The 16,081-nt window shown below is 42.7% G+C and overlaps 1 protein-coding gene and 1 pseudogene across 1 annotated transcript in view; both read right to left on the reverse strand.

The window, feature by feature from the left end:
- LOC136629072 (zinc finger protein 585A-like) overlaps window positions 1-16,081 on the reverse strand; it is a 331,519-nt gene that overhangs the window by 85,572 nt on the left and 229,866 nt on the right. The window lies entirely within an intron of this gene.
- Window positions 1,044-16,081, reverse strand: part of LOC136628996 (oocyte zinc finger protein XlCOF7.1-like) — a 34,408-nt pseudogene continuing 19,370 nt past the window's right edge.

A 16,081-nucleotide genomic window follows, 5' to 3' on the forward strand; every position in this document is an offset into this window, starting at 1 on the left:
ATTTTTTTGATTTTGAGATATATATATATATATATATATATATATATATATATATATATACACACACACACACACACACACTTAATTTGACAATATCTTAGCTATATCTTTGGTGTTGGCATTTTTATTTATTTTTTCTACAAGCCACACTTCTAGTTGAGAAGAGATCTATGCAAACCAATATAAACTCAAAAACACCTACCTCTGGTAGCTGTATGCAGTCATTTGCAGTCACTGAAGTGGATAGTCTGGCTCGCAACGAGGAGGTATGTTGACCAGTTGGTCTGGATTGTAATCAGGCGCATACCCATGCAGCCCAGTACAAACTGGGTCACAGCAGTGTTGAACCCTGGGGAAAATAAAACAGAAGACACAATACCACACAGTATCTGCTTAGATTGAAGGGTTGGCTCATGGCTCAGGTGTGATATAATGGAGTAGAGCATGCGGGGGGGATGCATGTGAGATAATTCTTCCTTCTGACCTTGTCAGTGTGTGATTCATTCTTCTTTCTAAGCTCCCTCAGAGACCTGTTCCTGCAACAGAGAGATATCCACACCCATTCCGGATGTAACCAAGTTAGCATCCGTACTTAGTTAAGTCCAAACTGTTTCAGTGTCAGAGGGAGGCCAATTCTAATGAAGACAATGTTCTCTTAGAGCATTTTGTCCATGGTAAAGGCTTACAATGAAGATACAATGTCATACATTCTCATTCCACAGTAGCTAAAAACCTTAGTACCAAACCCCTTGGACACAAGAGACCCAATGTTGGTCTTTTATCAACAGAAGCGATCCAACGCCTATTAGCGAATATCGCTTACCGCTCCCCACTGCTATGTTCTCCCCATTTCCAGGCACCATTGACCACAGAGTTGCGCAAAAGCTGCAGTGAAGACTGACATTTATCTATGCGAAGGCTGATAATTCCAAGGTTGCAGATGAATTTCTGCAAAATAAAAGCTAGCAGGGATACCCGGTGTTGCCTGGAATTAAAACGTCAACTAAAGACACATTAATATGGATGGAGATTTAAACAATCTGTATTGTTCATAGCAACCAATCACAGTGCAGCTTTTATTTTACTTCAGCAGTATAACAAAAAAATACAAATTCCACACAAACGAAGTTGAGGGTGATAAGCTAGTTAGCTATAAAACAGTAACCTATGAACCAGTAATTTTCACAGAGTTTTTGGCCTCGAGAGTGTTAGTTATGGAGTGTATTTCTAATGACTGTTTAAGAGCCTTGAAGTGTTGAAGGGGTTATGTTAGATGTTGAGAGATGGTGGACAGCCCCAGTTATAATCCACCCGGTTTTTTAAATTATTTTTTTTTTAATTCGATCCTTGGTGACCAGATGTTCAGGCATTTAGTTCAAGTACCGTTCTACCAGCTCATGAGTTCCTCGGAGCGCAATATTTGATGTATTTTGTTTTCCCACTGGCCTAGAGAGGGGGAATCATTGTTTCACCACAGTAAGGGGAGGAGTAATTTGACAGCAGTTATTCTTTATTTTTTGTACAGTTTAACAAAACAGGTTTAGAAATATGGCTTCTCTCCTATGTGAACGTTATAATGCCGCAGTAAATTTGATTTGCCAGTAGAACATTTCCCACACTCTGAACTGGAAAATCTCTTCTGTGAATTCTCTGATGTTTAACAAGAGATGATTTCGCTCCAAAACATTTCCCACATTCTGAACAAGAAAACAGTTTCTCTCCTGTGTGAGTTCTCTGATGTACAACAAGGGCCGATTTCCCTGCAAAACGTTTCCCACATTCTGAACATGAATATGGCTTCTCTCCTGTGTGAATTTTCTGATGTACAACAAGCGCTGATTTCCCTGTAAAACATTTCCCACATTCTGGACAAGAAAATGGCTTCTCTCCTGTGTGACTTCTCTGATGTATAATAAGTTCTGTTTTCGCTGCAAAACATTTCAAACATTCTGAACAAGAAAACGGCTTCTCTCCTGTGTGACTTCTCTGATGCTTAATAAGTTCTGTTTTCGCTGCAAAACATTTCAAACATTCTGAACAAGAAAACGGCTTCTCTCCTGTGTGACGTCTCTGGTGTATAACAAGGTCTGATTTTGTTGCAAAACATTTCAAACATTCTGAACAAGAAAATGTCTTCTCTCCTGTGTGAGTTCTCTGATGTCTAACAAGCTCTGATTTAGCCTTAAAACATTTCTTACATTCTGAACAAGAAAACGGCTTCTCTCCTGTGTGACTTTGATGATGTTTAACGAGGGCTGATTTTCGGGCAAAACATTTCCCACATTCTGGACAAGAAAAGGGCTTCTCTCCTCTATGAGTTCTCAGATGTCTAACAAGCTCTGATTTATCCTTAAAACATTTCCCACATTCTGAACAAGAAAACGGCTTCTCTCCTGTGTGACTTTGATGATGTTTAACGAGGGCTGATTTTCGGGCAAAACATTTCCCACATTCTGAACAAGAAAACGGCTTCTCTCCTGTGTGACGTCTCTGATGTGTTATAAGGGATGATTTCCGTGTAAAACATTCCCCACATTCTGAACAAGAAAATGGCTTCTCTCCTCTGTGAATTCTCTGATGTATAACTAAATGTGAATTCCATGGAAAACATTTCCCACATTCTGAACAAGAAAATGGCTTCTCTCTTGTGTGACGTCTCTGATGTGTAATAAGGGCTGATTTCCCTGTAAAACATTTCCCACATTCTGAACATACAAACTGCCTCTCTCCTGTGTGAATTCTCTGATGCTGAATTAGATCTGTTTTTCCTGCAAAACATTTCCCACATTCTGAACATGAACACGGCTTCTCCCCTGTGTGAGCTTCTTGATGTTCTCCTCTTCTGTAACATTTCTCCTGCTTATAAATCTGTGATGAATCAGAAGATGGGGCCTGTATAAGAGGATCAGATGATGGATCTTTTCTGTGAAGGGCTGAGGAGATATCTGGGATAATGGCAAGCTCTTCATATGTAACTTGTATGATACCACAATCTTCTGCTTTACAGTCTGCAGATATCAAACATCCCTCTGAGCTCCCGATACCGTCATCTGCCAAGAATAACAAAAATTATTCTTTAATACTATAAACCTTAAAAATTATATAGATTTTTTTAATAACATTTATATAGAAATAACAAGTGTTGTAGCAAAATGTAATCATCATCTAAGGGTGCTTTTACACAGGCTGAAAGTTGTTGGAGTAATCACTCAAAAGAGCCATTAGAGATAACTGTCCATGTAAGCATGGGTCCTGACAGAGCAAGTGAGTCAGAATCGCTCACTCATCAAAATCGCTTGGTTTGTATCTCACTTAAAGAATAAGCAATTATCAGTGCAGAAAACATCACCAAAAACTACAGATGTTAATCGGGACTTACAAGTAACTAATTCTGGTTTCCATCAATAACATGGAGTTCTGGGGGATCTGAAAGGGACGTGAAAAGTAACTTGCAGCAGAGTCTTCCACAAGCCCCGGGTTCCGGTCCCCAGTAGACCTTCGAACCCAAGCTATAAAAATAGTATATTCCATACAGATGGAGTTCGGCCACTTCTGCACCAACATTAGTTTCTGGTTTTCCATAAAGAACTCATATAAAATCTCCCATGAAGCCGGATGTCAGTAACACACGGTGTGCAGCAAATACAGAACTGCTCATCTATAAGACAGCTTAGTACATATAATAACTGTTTTCGCTGGGGCAGAAGTAGTCTACAAACTAATATACCCTTCACAGATTAGACTAACTAAAATGAACATTTATTAGAAAATGTTAAAACACATATAAAGGTTACCAAGGCAAACACCTGAACACAAATAACAAAAGTTAGAATCAATACGTATAGATACTGGCTAAATAACCACTACTTTGTTGATTAGTTGGAAAGATCCATCTATATTTCAGTATTGATTATTAATCCTACAAGAAAACTGAACACTTTCCATGTACTAGATGTCCCTCCGATACAGAGTGTTATAGATTCTAGTAGGGGTAAAAATAATCCCTTAGGACGATATGATAGAATAACTCTCAACCAAAACTTTATAAAGATATAGATCAGAATGGTGGAATATGTTTCTCTGGAGCCCACAGATTGTCAGGGAACCCCATAAACCTCAAAAATGATTATATGTGAACTGATATAGATGGCAAGTCAGTTTGTCAGATGAACCACCCCCAAAAATCCCATCATCTCAGGATATAGAAATCCCACAGAAACATGGAAAACTTGGTAGGAGCTACAACTCCCACCAGTAATATCTACTGTAACATTCCAATGATATGCCGGGGTCTCACCAGGATTTGCAGCCTTCCCCTAAAGAAAATGAGGCAAACCAGGATACCAGGCTGCATGGATGGTAAAGTATTTCACCTCAGTACAACTAGCACCTACTTGTCAGCTTCACACCTATAGAACCTGCTAACCTCCCACTCCTCGCAAATTATTAGTGAGTTAGGATCCTTTGTTTAGAGAAAGCCGACACCAGTGGTGACTCCCTCAACCTGACTAACTACATAGTAGCAGCAGGAGGCTGATAGCCTCTTAACTAGGAACTATCTCAATGTCAAAAATAACTAAAATAGAAAATAAATGAGGCAAAAGCCAGCCGTCCTGATGGTGGACTGCTTGTATCACATGACCAGCAGTTCACCATCAGGACAGCTGGCTTTTGCAGCCCTTTTTTTCTTTGGAAATGGATCCCAGAAATAGTGATAGGACGACAGTTTCCGGAGTTAAGGCAACAGAGGAGTTGCAGACTACGTTGTAGAGCGACATAATATCTCCCCATAGGCTGGCTACTGTATGACATTCCCATCATAGATGGATCATGTTGCTCACCTCAGAGAAGCATCTCCAACATAAGGGAGAGTGATGGCTATACATTTTATGTAGTTTCTCTTGGGTTCTATAACATTGGGTTAGGGTCTATATTTAAGGTCCTGCAATCTACAGGATACCACTATCTTGTGCGATAAGAGGAAGGCCTTATGCCAGAGCTCCACTGAGAAGCACATACCTAGTCCTCTCTCCCGCGCAACCAGAAAGCTTTGCTTAGAGTACCCCATCTCTAGACTCAGCAGTGCCCTGTAGATCACAGAGAGTGTGTGTCTGGGGGTCCACGGATACACACAGAGCCTCAAATAGGGTGAGGGATCTATTGAGGGGTCCCCTAGGGGTCATGGAGTCCGCAAAACTTCTTAACTGAAAGTATTATAACCAGGCCCCATCGGGAGTCACAGATTCTCTAAAGTCATCCCTAAAGGGTTTCAACATGACATCCCAATGTGCAAGCCTAACTTCATGAACCTGGTGACAGAATCACTTTTTGGAGCAATTGTAGCCTAAAAAGGGCGTCCACTTTGGATGGTGTAGGTCTACCTGATTCTGTCCTTATACTATAGCGCTTGTATCAGTAACTGCATACTCAACCTCCTACACCATCGCCTTAACATAATTTGGGTAGAAACAGAACATGACCAGGAAACAAACTGAATCCCAAGGAGGTATCATGACAATATAGGGGTACACTATATAGGGGTACACTCAACACTCATTGAGCAGATACTGCAAATCTAGGTGAGATTCCCTGATTAATTTAAACTAGTTACCTCCACAGGCCCGCTCACCACCTTGGTAGGTAATCCTCAATTTAAGGTCACACTGCAGAGCTCCTCTGCTATCTCTTCCTCGTCTCCCTACTCCCAGTCTACAAGACGTTTACTCATAAGCCAGATTGAAACTAGAGATGAGCGAGCGTACTCGCTAAGGGCAAATACTCGAGCGTGTATTGCCTTTTGCGAGTACCTGCCCACTTGTCTCAAAAGATTCGGATGCTGGTGGGGGAGAGCGGGGAGGAACGGGGGGGATCTCTCTCTCTCTCCCCCCTGCTCACTCCCACAACTCACCCCTGCCGGCACCCGAATCTTTTGAGACGAGTGGGCAGGTACTCGCAAAAGGCAATACTCGCTCGAGTATTTGTCCTTAGCGAGTACGCTATTCATATAATGAATAGTAGTTCCTGCTCACATAGGTGTGTTTCATGTCTGTGCCGTAAATGCCCATCATGTGTTATCACCTATAACGCTATCACATTTCATCCATATTTAGTTTGTACTCCGGCTGAATGGGGGAATATACAGCGGCAACTGACAGATCCCAGAGCCTATAAATCTACATAACTATCAGCAGCCGCTGACCGAGGAGAATCTGTGACTCCTCTTTGCCGTATTTAGTGGTTACTACTCACCTGGGCGGTTACCTGTAGGAATCTCCTCTTTACACCGCTGATCGCCCCTCACATTTGTCTCTGTTGTATTAATATTGGTCAGATCTTCATCCGGATACAAAAGCTGTGAGACACATATTGTAAAAGTCAGCAGACGGTTGGAGAAGTCGTGTGGAAGGTTTTACATGACCAGAAAAGATCATTAATTATCATGATGACCAAAAATGACCTGACAGCAGCAGTTATCAGTCATGTCAAAGTGGGTGTACTTTTTAGGCTATAATTACTCCAAAAAGGGATTTTGTCACAGGTTCATGAAGTTAGGCTTGGAGCTGAGCTCTGAGTCACAGAGGGGTCCGTGCTGGCTTTTCCCCACCTCCCTTTTGTGTACAGGTAGATAGCCATTACTCTGCATCCTACTGGGGGGGAGAGGCTATTATGCCCACCTCCTATAGTCCAATAGAAGGGACAGGAGGTAAGGGCAGGAGTGCACTAATACTAGTGTTAGGACCCATCCAAAAGCTTGGTCATCTGGACATTGGTGTATGGGCCAATATACTGTGATCACATTCTATACCAGGTACCTTGCATTGCTTAAAGGGGTGGTCTCGCGAAACCAAGTGGGGTTATACACTTCCGTATGGCCATATTAATGCACTTTGTAATGTACATTGTGCATTAAATATGAGCCATACAGAAGTTATTCCACTTACCTGCTCCGTTGCTAGCGTCCTCGTCTCCATGGTTCCGTCTAAATTCGCTGGCAGCTTGCTTTTTTAGACGCGCTTGCGCAGTCCGGTCTTCTCCATTCAGCACGAGCCGCTTCAGTGTGCTCCCCGCTACAGCTCTTCTGCGCATGCGCAGACGAGCTGTCACTGCTCGGGAGCGCGCTGCAGCGGCCATTCTGTACCATCCTCTGTTAGAGGAAGGTGCAGAAAGTGGAGCTGCCCAGCGGAGAAGCCCAGCCCAGCCCAGCAGCCCCGAGAAGCCTCCCAGGTAAGTGATTTGTCGGGGGGGGCTGCCGCTGCGCCGGGGGGGGGGGGGCTGCCGCTGCGCCGGGCTGCGCCGGGGGGGCTGTCGCTGCGCCGGGGGGGGGGCTGCCGCTGTGATGGGGGAACTAGCGCTAGGCCGGGGGGGCTGCCGCTGCGATGGGGGGGCTGTCGCTAGGCCGGGGGGGGCTGCCGCTGCGATGGGGGGGCTGTCGCTAGGCCGGGGGGGGGCTGCCGCTGCGATGGGGGGGCTGTCGCTGCGATGGGGGGGGCTGTCGCTAGGCCGGGGGGGGGCTGCCGCTAGGCCGGGGGGGCTGCCGCTAGGCTCCGGAACTTAGCGCTGGGCTCCGGGGCCTTCACCTGGGCTGAGGGTCTAGCGCTGGGGAGCCGGGGGCTAGCGCCGGTTACCTGCTGCCTGGCGGTGGGCGTCTGGTCGGCGGCTGCGGGGCGTCTGGTCGGCGGCTGCGATGCGTCCGGTTGCCATGGAGACACAGCTGGCGGCGTCTCGGGAGCGCGCACGTCGGGCTGCAGCGAGCGACGGGGAAAGAGCCGGCGGCCATCTTGAGGAAACTTTTATAAGTTGCTGAAACGCTGGAACGGTAAGTACGAACCAGCTAGAAATGTCATTTACAGGGGGGCTTAGTTATGTGTACTTAATGGGGGGGACTGGGCAAAAAAAAAATTTAACTGCTTCCTCGAGACATCTCCTTTAATGTGGTTAGTGTATACATAGTTATGTATTTTTATGATGAGAAATGTATATTGAGTGCGGTTGCCACTTTTTGGTTTTTGCTTGAACAGTAGGTTTCTGCAGCCATGGTTTTACATGAACCTATAGATTCGTATTTGGGGGAAGTGCCGACTTATTTCTTCTTTTTTAATTCAGCTTTCTGTGAGGATTTATTTTTTGCACAAGAGTACAATGGGGCCTGGAATATTCAGTTGTGCTCTGACATCCAATGGGTGTTCCCTTTATTACAGGCCTAGCCATGTGTCCTGTAAGCAGATTGGGGCTATAAGAGGGGTATTGCTGAACACAGAAGAGCTAAAGATATAAAATTTGGGGTGCATCTACCCAGTTTTCCCTGCTTGAAACAAATAAAACGGTCATGAAAGTGACAAATTTGTGAAAAAAAAATATTTTTCACTTGCTTTATAATAATTTTTGCAAACAAATGTTAAGTCAGAACGCTCAATAGACCCCGAGATAAATTGGCTAGGGGGTCAAGATTTCAACATGTATTCAGTTGTGCCCTGAAATCCAATGGGTGTTCCCTCCATTCCAGGCCTAGCCATGTGTCCAGTAAGCAGATGATGGCCACAATGGGTGTGTTTCTGAACACAGGACAAACAGGTGTAGCTATTTTGGTGTACAAATCCTCATTTCCATGTGCACCATAGAAAAAGATATGTCTTTAAAATAACATATTTGCAAAAATATGAAATTTTATTTTTTCTACTCTATTTAGCAAAAAATCTGTGAGGTCAAATACTCATGACACCCCTCATTGTATACATTAAGGGGTGTAGTTTCTTTTAAAGTGGGGTATCTGTCATTCTGACACCTATGAGCCTTTGCAATCTTGGCTTGGTCTAGGAAATCAAAGTGTTCATCAAAATGTTGATAATCAATGTTAAATTTGTACGTCTCCTAAATAGTTAAAGAAAAAGTAAAGTTTTTCAAATGTGCATCCAGAATAAAGTAAACAGATGGAAATATGTTTGCACATATTTGAGACATTGCAGTTGAAAATGAGAAAAAAAAACATTTTTAATTAATATATACACAAATTCTGTCTGTCTATTTTCACCACTTAAATGAAGTACATTATGTGGCAAAAAAAACATTGTCAGAATCACTTGGATATGCAAAACCTTTACGGAGTTATTCTATGTTAAAGTGACACATGTCAGATTTCCAAAATTTAGCTTAGACGTTAAGATACAAACAGGTTTGTTCACTAAAGAGTTAATGTAGAGAAGATCTTGATAAGGAATCCTTACACTTTCACTTAACCTCACTATACACCTGGGTGATGTTATTTGGGCTAGTTGTCCACAGAAGGTCCAGTAGGAAACCTCTTGTCTGAGTGGGTTATGTTCTATCTACGCTGATGGCCACATTATTGGCTCCTCCATTTGGTAGTCAGTTACCTGCATGGTGAGAGGATACATCTATATGCACTCCACCCAATAAGTAACGGCCATTTTCTGTGATTGCTTTTAACTTTTTATTTCCCCTTCTGTGACGCAGTTGTCTATAGAAGGTCCAGTAGGAAACTTCTCTTTCTGAGTGGGTTATGTTCTATCTACTCTGATGGCCACATAGCTGCAGGTCTAGAAGTCGGACATAGATATTAGATGGCGGCTCAGTAACCCCTCAGCAACCTCACATGTATATCAGGCATGGCTAGACACGCTGCACACGTTGTCTCAGTGGAGGAGATCAGCGTCTACCAGACACATCCGCTGCTTGTCTCGGGGAAAATAAAGGAGCAGATAGATATAAATCCAACCTGTTGGCTCCTTATTCCCACCAGCAGTCTCCACTGCCAGAAAACTGGGAGAAGATCCACAAAACATCTAAAGGGCTTGCAAAAAGAATGATCAAAGTCCACTTTTTGCATTTTTTTAAACAGAACCTGCCATGTTGTAGATTGTTGTAGAATGTGTTGCTGATGGCAGATAAATGCAAATATGATCCTAGTCCATTCCAGAGCCGTGCAAAGAAATCAGTTGTTGGAAGAACGATAAAAGTCCACTGTGCATCAAGAATGATCAGGTCTGATCTGTAATAGTAAGCTGTACTCTAATCTTCCCCCATTACAAGATCACAAATACAACGATCTGCAGACTCTGAAACTGTGTGTGCCAACAGAATACCAGGATTACTATGAAATGTCATAATTGGGCAATGCCCAGATGACGATTAAAGAGAAAACCCAGTGAGGGGCAAATTACATCATGAATAAAAACCTCACTGGGGTTTCTCTTTAGTCATCATCTGGGCATTGCCCAATTATGACATTTCATAGATCTTTAGAGGGGGACACAGAGACTCCTAGTATAGTTACTGATGATGATCCTGTCACACAGTAATAATGAAGGTGGTGACAGTTCAGTCTCCTGACTGAATACTTATAGTCTGTAGCTGATTTAGGTGAATACAGAAGGTACTGACAATATGGTACTTGTCACGGATGTGTTAGTGGAGACCAGACAGATCCCCCTCCATCACTGATTACTCACGGAACAATTATTCTGTCCGCCTTGCGGCTATGACCATGTGTCATGGCAGAGCCTTGATCGATCACTATAGCGAGATTGCTAGTGTGGAGTCGCCAGACTACAAGTGCATTTGTAACCAGCTTTCACATGGTCCTGCCACATGCAGACCGAATGCACCCCGTAATCCGGTCTGACGCACTCCAGCACTATACAATGCCGCTCACATACACATGCTGCCACCACCAGCTGTTAAGGGATGCCAGGACCCAGACTATGAATTATGAACACAATCTTCAGAGTTTATGGTTTGTTTTAAAATGGGAAAGGCTTAACTAATAAATTGCAGATTGATTTTAGAAAAGGATTAGCAGTGAAGATATATATATATATATATATATATATATATATATATATATATATATAAAATTATAAAAAGATATACAAAAAGCTTGGTACACAGGAGTATAAGGGCACACTAGTATACACACACAAACAGTATTTTAAAATAAACAGGAAGAAAATGAAAAGAAAGATACCAGGTTTGGGATATCTGGCTCACGATTCTGATTTGTGCAGAGTCACTGAAGCAGGATCTGAAGTCTGACCGAAGATCTCTCTGAGACCATAAGTTTTAAAATTTCCCTAGAACACACCTCCACCACCCCCTCTGAGGTCATTCAGAGAAAGGTGGGGTAAATACGTATGGACTTCTGGAAAATCACAATTTCCCATTTTGGACATATCTTTGCAGAGGATCCTCCCAACAGGAATTCCTGGTCATGATTACATCAATTCGGCGGTACCAAATATGACAAGTAAATTATGCCCCGGTATGCAGATACGCCATTTGGGGGTGTTCCGCGCTTTGAACCTCAATATGTTTAGGTGTGTTTTGTTCAGCTGATTCCCCAGATTCTGAAAATATAATTCATATCAGGCTTGTACAGTCACATGACTAAGAATCTTTATTAACAAATTTTCCTTTAATTTAATTAGCTATCTAACTGCACACCAAATGGATGACATACAGCCAGGCTTGAATGGGCTGATATAAAATGGATGCTGAGACAGGCCTACCAGTCTCTATATCACAGTACTGGCAATAGCTATTTACATAAAATGTGTTTTTTGCTGAAGTGGTGCTTTAATGTAAAGTTACATTTTTTTAAATGATATGATTTTTCAGCCGTGTTTTCACTTTAGAAATGTTCCCTGCATAAATTACAGGGTTCAAACATCCCATCTTATTGTTTACTTTGGGCACGATAAGTTGTGAAACTTTCAAATTAAAACTAGCAATTTTCAGTAAAAGTGGACCGTGATCATTCTTTCCCCTGAGGCCTTCATGTTATGTCTCTGGTCAGCGGTAATCCTGCCATCTCCACCGGCCTCATCACACAAATATAAAACATATAGTAAGACAGAACTCAAGAGCTTCACAGCCTTCTACAGATCAGAGGGACATCTCCATCTACCTGATGGTCCTGTGGAAGAAGAGGAGAACGGGGACATCTCTTTGGGGTTCTTCTCTTACTGGATGGAACTGCAGGAAACACAGACGGACACTGAAGTCATTCTTTATGTACAGATAATACAGTCCTCGTGGATTTAGTCCTGTCTATTACCTGGTGATGGGAGCGGCTGGTGGGTCTCCATCATGGCGTCCTTGTACAGATCCTTGTGTCCTTTTAAATACTCCCACTCCTCCATGGAGAAATAGACAGCGACATCCTGACACCTTATAGGAACCTGACAACACAATATACAGTCATCACCCAGAAGCCTCCAGTGCTGTTACTGTATAATGTCCCAGCATTCCCTGCAGCGTCACCTCTCCAGTCAGCAGCTCAATCATGTTGTTGGTGAGTTCTAGAATCTTCTGTATATTGATGTTTTCATGAATCAGGGGGTTAGGTGGGGGCCCCAGGGTTGGGCTCAGGAGTCTTCCCCATGCATCACTCACAGGGGCCCAACAACCATCACTAGAGGTCTTCTTCACTACTGTGTAATCCTGTATATGGGGAGACATTAATAAATATCACTGCAGACATTTCCAGTCCATCACCTCTCGAGTGACATCATCTGTTATTACCATAGATACGAATGATGTAATGTGACATCATCAGAATCTCTCCCCTCTCCAGTGACATCATCTGTTATTACCATAGATAAGAATGATGTAATGTGACATCATCAGAATCTCTCCCCTCTCCAGTGACATCATCTGTTATTACCATAGATAAGAATGATGTAATGTGACATCATCAGAATCTCTCCCCTCTCCAGTGACATCATCTGTTATTACCATAGATAACAATGATGTAATGTGACATCAGAATCTCTCACCTCTCCAGTGACATTATCTGTTATTACCATAGATAAGAATGATGTAATGTGACATGGTCAGAATCTCACCCCTCTCCAGTGACATCATCTGTTATTACCATAGATATGAATGATGTAATGTGACATCATCAGAATTTCTCCCCTCTGCAGTAACATCATCTGTTATTACCATAGATAACAATGATGTATTGTGACATCATCAGAATTTCTCCCCTCTCCAGTAACATCATCTGTTATTACTGAAAAGGTACAGGCTCATAATATGGAAGAATCTGTCTCAAAATGGCCGCTTGATACAAAATGGAGCATTATAATATATAAATAAGCTTGTGCGTAGTGAAACAATAATTCAAGCAGAAATAACTTTGGAGCATGAGACTCGGTACAATGTTTCTTGACATTTGTTTCTATTTTTCCGAGAACCAAGCCTGGTACAATCATTATCAGAAGAGACTCCCCCACGCCCTGAGGTTTGGAAAAAGAACGAATCGTGCTAATAAGACGCTGCTGCGACCATCCAAACTCACAAGGGAGGACTAGATAACGTCGAGAGAAATAAACATTTGAAGGACATTTAATATGTATTCTCACGCTATGCTGCTGCTGAACAATGCATGATTCTTAATGTTTTTCTAACCCAATGAGATTAACGCCTTGACTAATGACGCATTCCTTTCCTGTATTGAAAAACCTATGCAAAGTTAATAAACGTTCAGAGTATGCGCGCCTTAAGCAGAGTGATCTGTATACTTGCCATGGCTTCACTCTACGTATCTGAGAACTGAAAACTGACTCTTTCTGTCTAGTTCTTGGCCTCCCTGGTGCACCCAGATACGAACTCATTTGGGACCCAAGGCCTGAAAGGTTAAGTGGCTGTGCAGTGGTCCTTAACATTACCATATATAAAAATGATGTAATGTGACATCATCAGAATCTCTCACCTCCCCAGTGACATCATCTGTTATTACCATAGATAAGAATGATGTAATGTGACATCATCAGAGTCTCTCCCCTCTCCAGTGACATCATCTGTTATTATCATAGATAAGAATGATATAATGTGACATCATCAGATTCTCTCACCTCCCCAGTAAGCTGGAAGAGTATCTCCAGTGTGAGATTGAATACGCTTTCTGCCATCTTGTTTCTGTCTTTCTCCATCTGTGATGAATCAGTCATGTAGGACCTGAATGGACAGAATTTAAAACAATGTAAAAAACACAAAAAATTAACACATAAAAATTAACTGTCGAGGATAAGAGGAAACATTTAAAAGTACTTTCCATTAGTTAAAATTGCTTCACAACCCCTGTGTCCTTCCTGGTTGCTGCTGACCAGGAAATTGTGGCTGCTGTAGCCAATCCTGTAGGCAGTGATTGGCTGCAGCAGTCACATGTTCTGGTCAGCAGCAAGCAGGTAGTGAAGCAGGTTACAGGAAAATCTCTTTAACCACTTAAAGGGGTTGTCCCGCGCCGAAACGGGTTTTTTTTTTTCAACCCCCCCCCCCCCCCCCCCCCCGTTCGCTTACCTGAATCCCCGCGCTCCGGTGACTTCTATACTTACTGGTGAAGATGGCCGCCGGGATCCTCTTCCTCCGTGGACCGCAGCTCTTCTGTGCGGTCCATTGCCGATTCCAGCCTCCTGATTGGCTGGAATCGGCACGTGACGGGGCGGAGCTACACGGAGCCGGCATCCTGCACGAGCGGCCCCATTGAAGAAAGCAGAAGACCCGGACTGCGCAAGCGCGGCTAATTTGGCCATCAGAGGCCGAAAATTAGTCCGAAACCATGGAGACGAGGACGCCAGCAACGGAGCAGGTAAGTATAAAACTTTTTATAACTTCTGTATGGCTCATAATTAATGCACAATGTATATTACAAAGTGCATTAATATGGCCATACAGAAGTGTATAGACCCACTTGCTGCCGCGGGACAACCCCTTTAATGCTACCGGACATACAGTAACTGAACTAAAAAAGAAAAAAAATGTAAAAGTTTAAAAAAAGGAATAAGTTAAAAAAAAAAACCTTTTGCCACATTTATAATAAAATAATCGAAGTATTAAAACAAAAATAAATATTTGGCATCACTGTCTCCAAGAAACAACGCAATAAAATGATCGTATGTTTTAAAAAAAGGTGCCAACAGAACCGACAGGACGTCCCACAAAGACTTTGTCCCTTTGTAAAACTATGTCGAAAGGAAAAAAAAAAGTCAGATAGTGTCAGATGGCTGTCAGAAGATAGTGACAGAAAATTATTTCAAAAAATGGTAGAATTTTATTTTTTTTCCCATTTTCTTCCAATTAGAAGTCTTTTTAAAGTTTTTACGTACATTAAATAGCAACATTGAAAAATACAACTTGTCCCCCCAAAAAAGCCTCCAGAAATCTGTCGGAAGATTAAGAAAAGAGTTACTTTTTTTGAAAAAAAAATACAAAAAAAAGGAGGGGGGGGAGGAAAAACTTAAAATGGGAGAAAAAAACAGAGCCATGTCCTTAAGAGGTAAAGGAGATATTAAAGGGAACCCTTTTAGTGAGTTTATGAAGCCCCAACTACAGGCAACACAAAATCCCAACAGGGTTCTCCTCACCCGGATCAGCTGGACTGATAGCCTACCCAGGCAGGGAGAAGCCAGCAGCGACCGCGCCCTGCCCATTTTGTGCTTATCTAGCAATAACAGGAGTACCCAGTGATGTCAGGATGATGTGGCCCCTGTAACACACGGCTGTTACACCCGCCGCATACAGCCATTTGTATTCTGCTATAAAAGCCACCTACTACAAGTAAAGCAGAATCATTCTGTGAAGCGTCTCATGTGTTACGTGTGCCGATTCTCCGAGCTCCGACCAACCTCCCCCAATTTAGTCACCCACATTATATCTAACAGCGCAGTTGTGCCAACACTCCAAATTCTGAGCCCCAGACCTCCTCATATTCCCCTTTGGTGGATCTGTGTGAGATTATTGCCGGCTGAGCTGGAGATTATATTAGGGCTGTTTTAGGGGATATTGGACCTGTAGATTATTTCTTTTTTATTCCATTTTTGGTTATACAAGGCGCCTACAGATCAGCCATGATAGCATCAGTTTTTCTCTCTCACACAACATTCACTGTGTGGTATAAATACCATGCTGCTTTAACCCTTTTCTCTCAGGGAGGCACTCCAGTAGGTAATAACGTAGGTGGAACATCCTTGCTACTAATAGCTGTATCTCAAGCTGTATTGTGGCTGGAGGATTGATTTTATGCTGGTTTTAACCCTTCAATGACACAGCACTTTTTCCCCAT

The sequence above is a fragment of the Eleutherodactylus coqui genome, chromosome 5, assembly GCF_035609145.1.
Source record: "Eleutherodactylus coqui strain aEleCoq1 chromosome 5, aEleCoq1.hap1, whole genome shotgun sequence".
In the NCBI taxonomy this organism is placed as follows: Eukaryota; Metazoa; Chordata; class Amphibia; order Anura; family Eleutherodactylidae; genus Eleutherodactylus; species Eleutherodactylus coqui.